The sequence below is a fragment of the Meleagris gallopavo genome, chromosome Z, assembly GCF_905368555.1.
Source record: "Meleagris gallopavo chromosome Z, MGAL_WU_HG_1.1, whole genome shotgun sequence".
Taxonomy (NCBI): Eukaryota; Metazoa; Chordata; class Aves; order Galliformes; family Phasianidae; genus Meleagris; species Meleagris gallopavo.
The window spans coordinates 48,510,467-48,516,532 of record NC_139435.1 but is presented as its reverse complement, the minus strand read 5'-3'; positions in this window follow the sequence as shown (position 1 = coordinate 48,516,532).

Below are 6,066 nucleotides of genomic sequence, written 5' to 3'. Positions count from 1 at the left end.
GGGGGGGGAGGAATGAGAAGTTACATGCAGCACTTCAGGATTTAACTTAATGTAAAATAAATTAAACCTGAGAAGGTGCTCTAAAAGAGAAGTCTGGCAGTCACAGAGAGAAGGTGCTGGGCCTGGAAACATATTTGTCTTTTTTAAATGCTCGCTTTCAAGCATGTCTGGTTTCTAGCCCAGTTTGTATCTGAAGGGATCAATTTTTTCCCCGTTTCCTTGTTCTACTTTTGTGCTGGTATTGTCTGAATCCCAGAGTGAACAGCAATACATCATCCTGCTTCAACATCTGCTAGAGCCCCCTCTCTTCCTAATCTGCCCAGATCCCCAAAGCCTTTCCCACCTGCTATAGCACCAAATGCTCATTATAGCACACAGCTACGCCCTTCACTGTCCTTTCTCCCCGACTCTCAAGGTTAACATGGAACAATGACTATTATTAAACAGGGGCTCTAACAATATAAAGACAGCCCAATCTGGGAAAGGGGGTGGGGGGAGAAAGGGAGCTGAGAGGAATTGGGTAACATGCCAGCTTCGCTGGCAACAAAGATCTGCTAGAAAGCTGTGGCCAATTTTCCAGTCGAAACATGACTCACTGAGCAGAGATGCACCCGAAATAAATAGCTTCCCTGTTCTGCACCCAGTAGAAGCAGGAACCACACCCTCCTGTGGTTTTGTGTCAGGGTACTGTGGGTACCACGCCAAGCAGCTCGGTGGAGTGGTGTGGATAAAAATGGCAATTTTGAAGGAGCTGGTGGCTCGGAGGGGGTTGTTTATTGCTTGGCAAGCTGAAAATCGTAAGCAACTGGAAGCCCTTTCTTTTCCCTTTTTTTTTTCTTTCTTTTTTAAATTTTCCCTCATCTTCAACATACCAACCTGTTCATTCTGCTTGCATTGTCATCCCCATTGCCAACAGAAAGCCTGGCACAGCAACACACAGGCAGTCAGGCAGAAGATTGGGCTCGAGGGCATTGTTCTGAACAGCATCCAACTGTGGGACACAAAGCCACTGACATGCTGGAGAACAGAGAATCCACCTGAACACTGAATTCCCTTGCTCTACTTCAAATTGCCTTACTTTGTTCATGCTCTCCCTTAAGTAAACTGGAATGGTTGTTCCTCTTGATTTGTTGCAGGTACAGGGTTATTTTAATCTTTTCTTAACATAACCTTAAAAAAAAAAAAAGAAAAAAAGGAAAGAGAAGAGAAAGGGAGAGGAGAGGAGAGGAGAGGAGAGGAGAGGAGAGGAGAGGAGAGGAGAGGAGAGGAGAGGAGAGGAGAGGAGAGGAGAGGAGAGGAGAGGAGAGGAGAGGAGAGGAGAGGAGAGGAGAGGAGAGGAGAGGAGAGGAAAAGAGAGGAGAGGAGAGGAGAGGAGAGGAGAGGAGAGGAGAGGAGAGGAGAGGAGAGGAGAGGAGAGGAGAGGAGAGGAGAGGAGAGGAGAGAGAGAGAGGAGAGGAGAGGAGAGGAGAGGAGAGAAAAAAGAAAGAAAAAAGAAAAGAAGAAAAGAAAAAAAGAAAAAGAAAAGAAAAGAAGAAAAGAAAAAAAGAAAAAAGAAACGAAAAAAAGAGAGGGGAGGAGAGGGGAGGGGAGGGGAGGGGAAGGGGAGGGGAGGGGAGGGGAGGGGAGGGGAGGGGAGAAAAAAGAAAGAAAAAAGAAAAGAAGAAAAAAGAAAAGAAAAGAAGAAAAGAAAAAAAGAAAAAAGAAACGAAAAAAAGAGAGGGGAGGAGAGGGGAGGGGAGGGGAGGGGAGGGGAAGGGGAGGGAGGGTAGGGTAGGGGAGGGAAGGGAAGGGAAGGGAAGGGAAGGGAAGGGAAGGGAAGGGAAGGGAAGGGAAGGGAAGGGAAGGGAAGGGAAGGGAAGGGAAGGGAAGGGAAGGGAAGGGAAGGGAAGGGAAGGAAAGGAAAGGAAAGGAAAGGAAAGGAAAGGAAAGGAAAGGAAAGGAAAGGAAAGGAAAGGAAAGGAAAGGAAAGGAAAGGAAAGGAAAGGAAAGGAAAGGAAAGGAAAGGAAAGGAAAGGAAAGGAAAGGAAAGGAAAGGAAAGGAAAGGAAAGGAAAGGAAGGAAAGAAGAGAAAGGAAGAAAAAGAAAGGAAGAAAAAAAGAGAAAGGAAGAAAAAGAAAGAAAGGAAGAAAGGAAGAAAGGAAGAAAGGAAGAAAGGAAGGAAGGAAGGAAGGAGGGAAGGAAGGAAGGAAGGAAAGGAGGGAAGGAAGGAAGGAAGGAAGGAAGGAAGGAAGGAAGGAAGGAAGGAAGGAAGGAAGGAAGGAAGGAAGGAAGGAAGGAAGGAAGGAAGGAAGGAAGGAAGGAAGGAAGGAAGGAAGGAAGAGGAAGGAAGGAAGGAAGGAAGGAAGGAAGGAAGGAAGGAAGGAAGGAAGGAAGGAAGGAAGGAAGGAAGGAAGGAAGGAAGGAAGGAAGGAAGGAAGGAAGGAAGGAAGGAAGGGAAGAAAGTTCTTTGTTGATAGTCTTTCATCCCTTACACTCCAACACATGGATGTACAAGAATTTCAGATAATACTTGTGATGTCTAAGGAGAGTTCATATTTTTACTGACATTTCTAAGGCCCAATCTTGGCTCTAACTGCTATCACATGGCACAATGTGTACTTCTATCTTTTGATAACTATGAACATAGGGGCCTCCCCTTCTTACCTAAAACACATAGCACAGTATGTTGTGTGGTTCAGTGAAGATTTTTGATCCTTCCTATGCAGAGAACCTGAGTAGCGCCAGAGGGAGGTGGAAAGGATGAGAATAGAGGATGGCTTGTGTTAGTGTTAGCTTCTGCTGTCATATGTTGGGCATTCCTGTTGAGTGGCAGTGTTCCTGGTCTCTGGATGGATGGAAACATGCTGTGTTTCTTCTTTATGGCTGTGGTTTTGTGAACATGTTCTTTTTAACAAGCTGCTTAAGGTGTATACCTGTCGGACTTAAGCACATCATTAATTCACTCACTCACTTGTTGCACTGAACAGGAACAATTTCTTAGAGGAAGATTTAAAAATCCATTTTTAACCTGGACCTTATGCTAAAAAAGCTGCACTGAATGCAAATGAGAAACAAATCATACAAGAAAGGAAAATATATTATTTTTTGAAGAAGTGCCAACAAAACTGTGCTCTCTGTTTGCCATTATCAAATTCAGCAGAGGTGAGAGGTCACAGTTGCCTGAAATCTGTATTCAAACAGTGCATTTCAGGTGAAACTAAGAGTGGTCTGTATACAGGCTTTGCTGAAAGCATTTCATCCAGCTTTGGAAGTTAGATCCTGAGCCACGTACACAGCCATCCAAGTGTCAGCTTCTAGAAAAACTAGAAAAAAAGAGATTTTGCCTCTGACTGTGGACATTAATTCTCACATGAGCATGATTTCTGCTGAAGCCAGCTAGGTTAAGATATGGGTTTCAAGAAATAGAGCTCATGACTTCCATATGAGCCAAATCATGACTGACACTCAGCTCCTCTCAGATGTTCAACCATGACGTGGTATAGCTTGGGGGGAATTTTTATTCAGTTTTTAGGTGAATAAAATTATTTTGTGGAACATATGCTTCTTCATCTTATTTTAGGACACAGGCAGGGTAGAAGAGAGAAACGTGCATGTTTTCTCTCTCCTTTCATATATATATGCATATATATATATATGAATATCTGTATATATATATATCTGAAATTTACACACACATGCATGAAGGTTAGAACTTATGCCTGCCAATCAAAAAAGGAGGGAAAAAACAAAGTTCTATTAAAAAAAAACCACACAGATTGGTCTGATGACAGTTGTGGGTGGCTATGCTTCAAAGATCCCATAAACCTAGTTCAGCTGCATGAGGTTTTTCTGCAGTTCAGTGTGGGTGAGGGGATGTTTCCATATGCACTTCCTTTTGGTTATTGTCTTCTGGTGATACTTCCTTTATTCTGTTGAGAAGACCACTGTTTCCACTTTCCTCCTACAGACCCACTTCCTGATCTGAATAAAGTTTGTGGATGATGGTCTGGAGGAATGGGTCCCACATTCCCGCACCTGACACACAAGTGACCACCACAAAAGGCATGATTGCTCATGTAAAGGATGCTGAACATTGCTCAGAGGCTTCAGGAACACAGAAGATAAAACTGCCATAGCTAATAAACAAAATCTGTAACAATATTTTCCATAACAAATGTTGAGGGACACTCTATGCATAGGTATATATAGATATATAGGTATATGTAAGACATATGCATGCATATATCTTATGTGGAGGACTACAGTAATCACTGTAGAGGCATTTTAGCAGATATTAGAATATAAAACTGTGTGTAGAAAGAACAAGCTCTAGGATACGGCTAGCTATCACTTAAGTCTTTGTGTTGCTTCATTCATCTGATTTTAAAAAGAAAGAAACATAGATACCACTTATAGTCCTGCAGGAAAAACATGAAAAGATGAGTATAAAGGCAAATCAAAATCTTGGTCCCAAACCTGTCTGCATTGCTGGCCCTGCCTCCCCAGAGATTAATTTCAAGCTTCATGTTCAAAGTCCTCTGAATACTGAAGGAATCTGGACATATTTTTTAAATCTGCAACCTTGCCTCTTTTCTGCAAACAAAAACAAGCAAACAAATGAGTGTACTTTAAATAACATTAGCGTTGTGAAAATAGCACAAGAAATGCAAAATTATGGTAATTATAGATGATCTTGACACTCTCTGCCCTTTAATTATGCCAGCTGGCCTCCTCCCTCCACCAAAGCCAGGAGTTAAGATTAGAGTTGCCCTTCCCTTGGCAAGTCTTGGATTAAAATCTCCTTCCACTCACATTATGCTTTCATGCCACTGGAACAGCTGGCCCAATGGTTGTGCCAAAGGCTCACCCCTGCAGCCAGGTGAAGGCAAACTGCCAAGGGGGTCCTTGGTGCACAGAGCCTCTCACCAACTTGTGCACACCAGCACAATGACATGCTTCTGTGCAGCAATACATGTGAGCATCTTCCTATATTTCTGCCCCAAGGTTTGAATCAGTTCCAGAGAGTCAATAAGCCAGCTCTCAGAGATCCCTCTTTATCTCTAGGGATGATATTTAACATTTAATTGTGCATACAGACACACACATTTATGCAACCTTTATAAAAATTATGTAGTCACTGGAAAGATTTAGGCACTACATGTACACTTAAATCAATCCTTTGGATGTACACATTGTGACACAGACTTGATAGCATGACCACATTTGTTTCTCCTTTCCATATTACTTTCATCTCAGTTGGTAGACTGAGGAAGGATGTTAATTTAATGATCAGTCTCTTGATGTTTGGATATTTTTCTCCTGGTTCTGCTTGTGTCCTTTTGTCTCCATCACTTCCCTCCACTCAGAACTGTGCCTTCTGCAGCACCTACTTTCTAGCTGTGCCACAAGTTAAACAGAGCTCCTACATGTAGCAGCTTCCTGAAGTTTGCTGTAGTGGTGCAGACTTTCCTGCCTTTACCCCAAACTTACTCCTCCAGTTCCAAGCTATTGCCGTCCGGTGTCTTCCCACTCTCCTTTTCCAAATGCTTTTATTTCATCACCCAGTCAGTCACAGTTTCCACCGCGGAAGCCCAACCACTCTTCTTCTTACCACCATCTGGTCATACACTAAAGCAAAAGCTTCTAAAATTCCACATGCACTAGCTCCACAAACCTTGTTAGACTCTTATTACTTACTGGAAACGAGAGCAGAAATTCTCATTATCCATCCCTACTGAGCTTTATAATGTGCTAATCCCATCAAGCCCACTTTTAGTCACAGGCCTAGAAGCTGAAGGAAGCAAGACCTAACAGCCATGGCTGTTTCTTCTGCATTATGAGCTCCCGGGGGACAGACTTGAAACACTTTTGCTACCTCCATAGACAGGCTTAGTTCTGCCAGCATTGTCCAGGTAGAACAGCTGTTGTATGGATGTCATATCCTCATAATATTAGGCTGATCCGCACATGTAAGAGTGACTTTGCCCCAGCAAGTTTGCTAAGATCTGCCCACATATTTAAGCAGTATGGTACAACTTCTGTCTGAGAAAAATCATATAATATTTATCTTGTTTAGTTTTGTGGGAT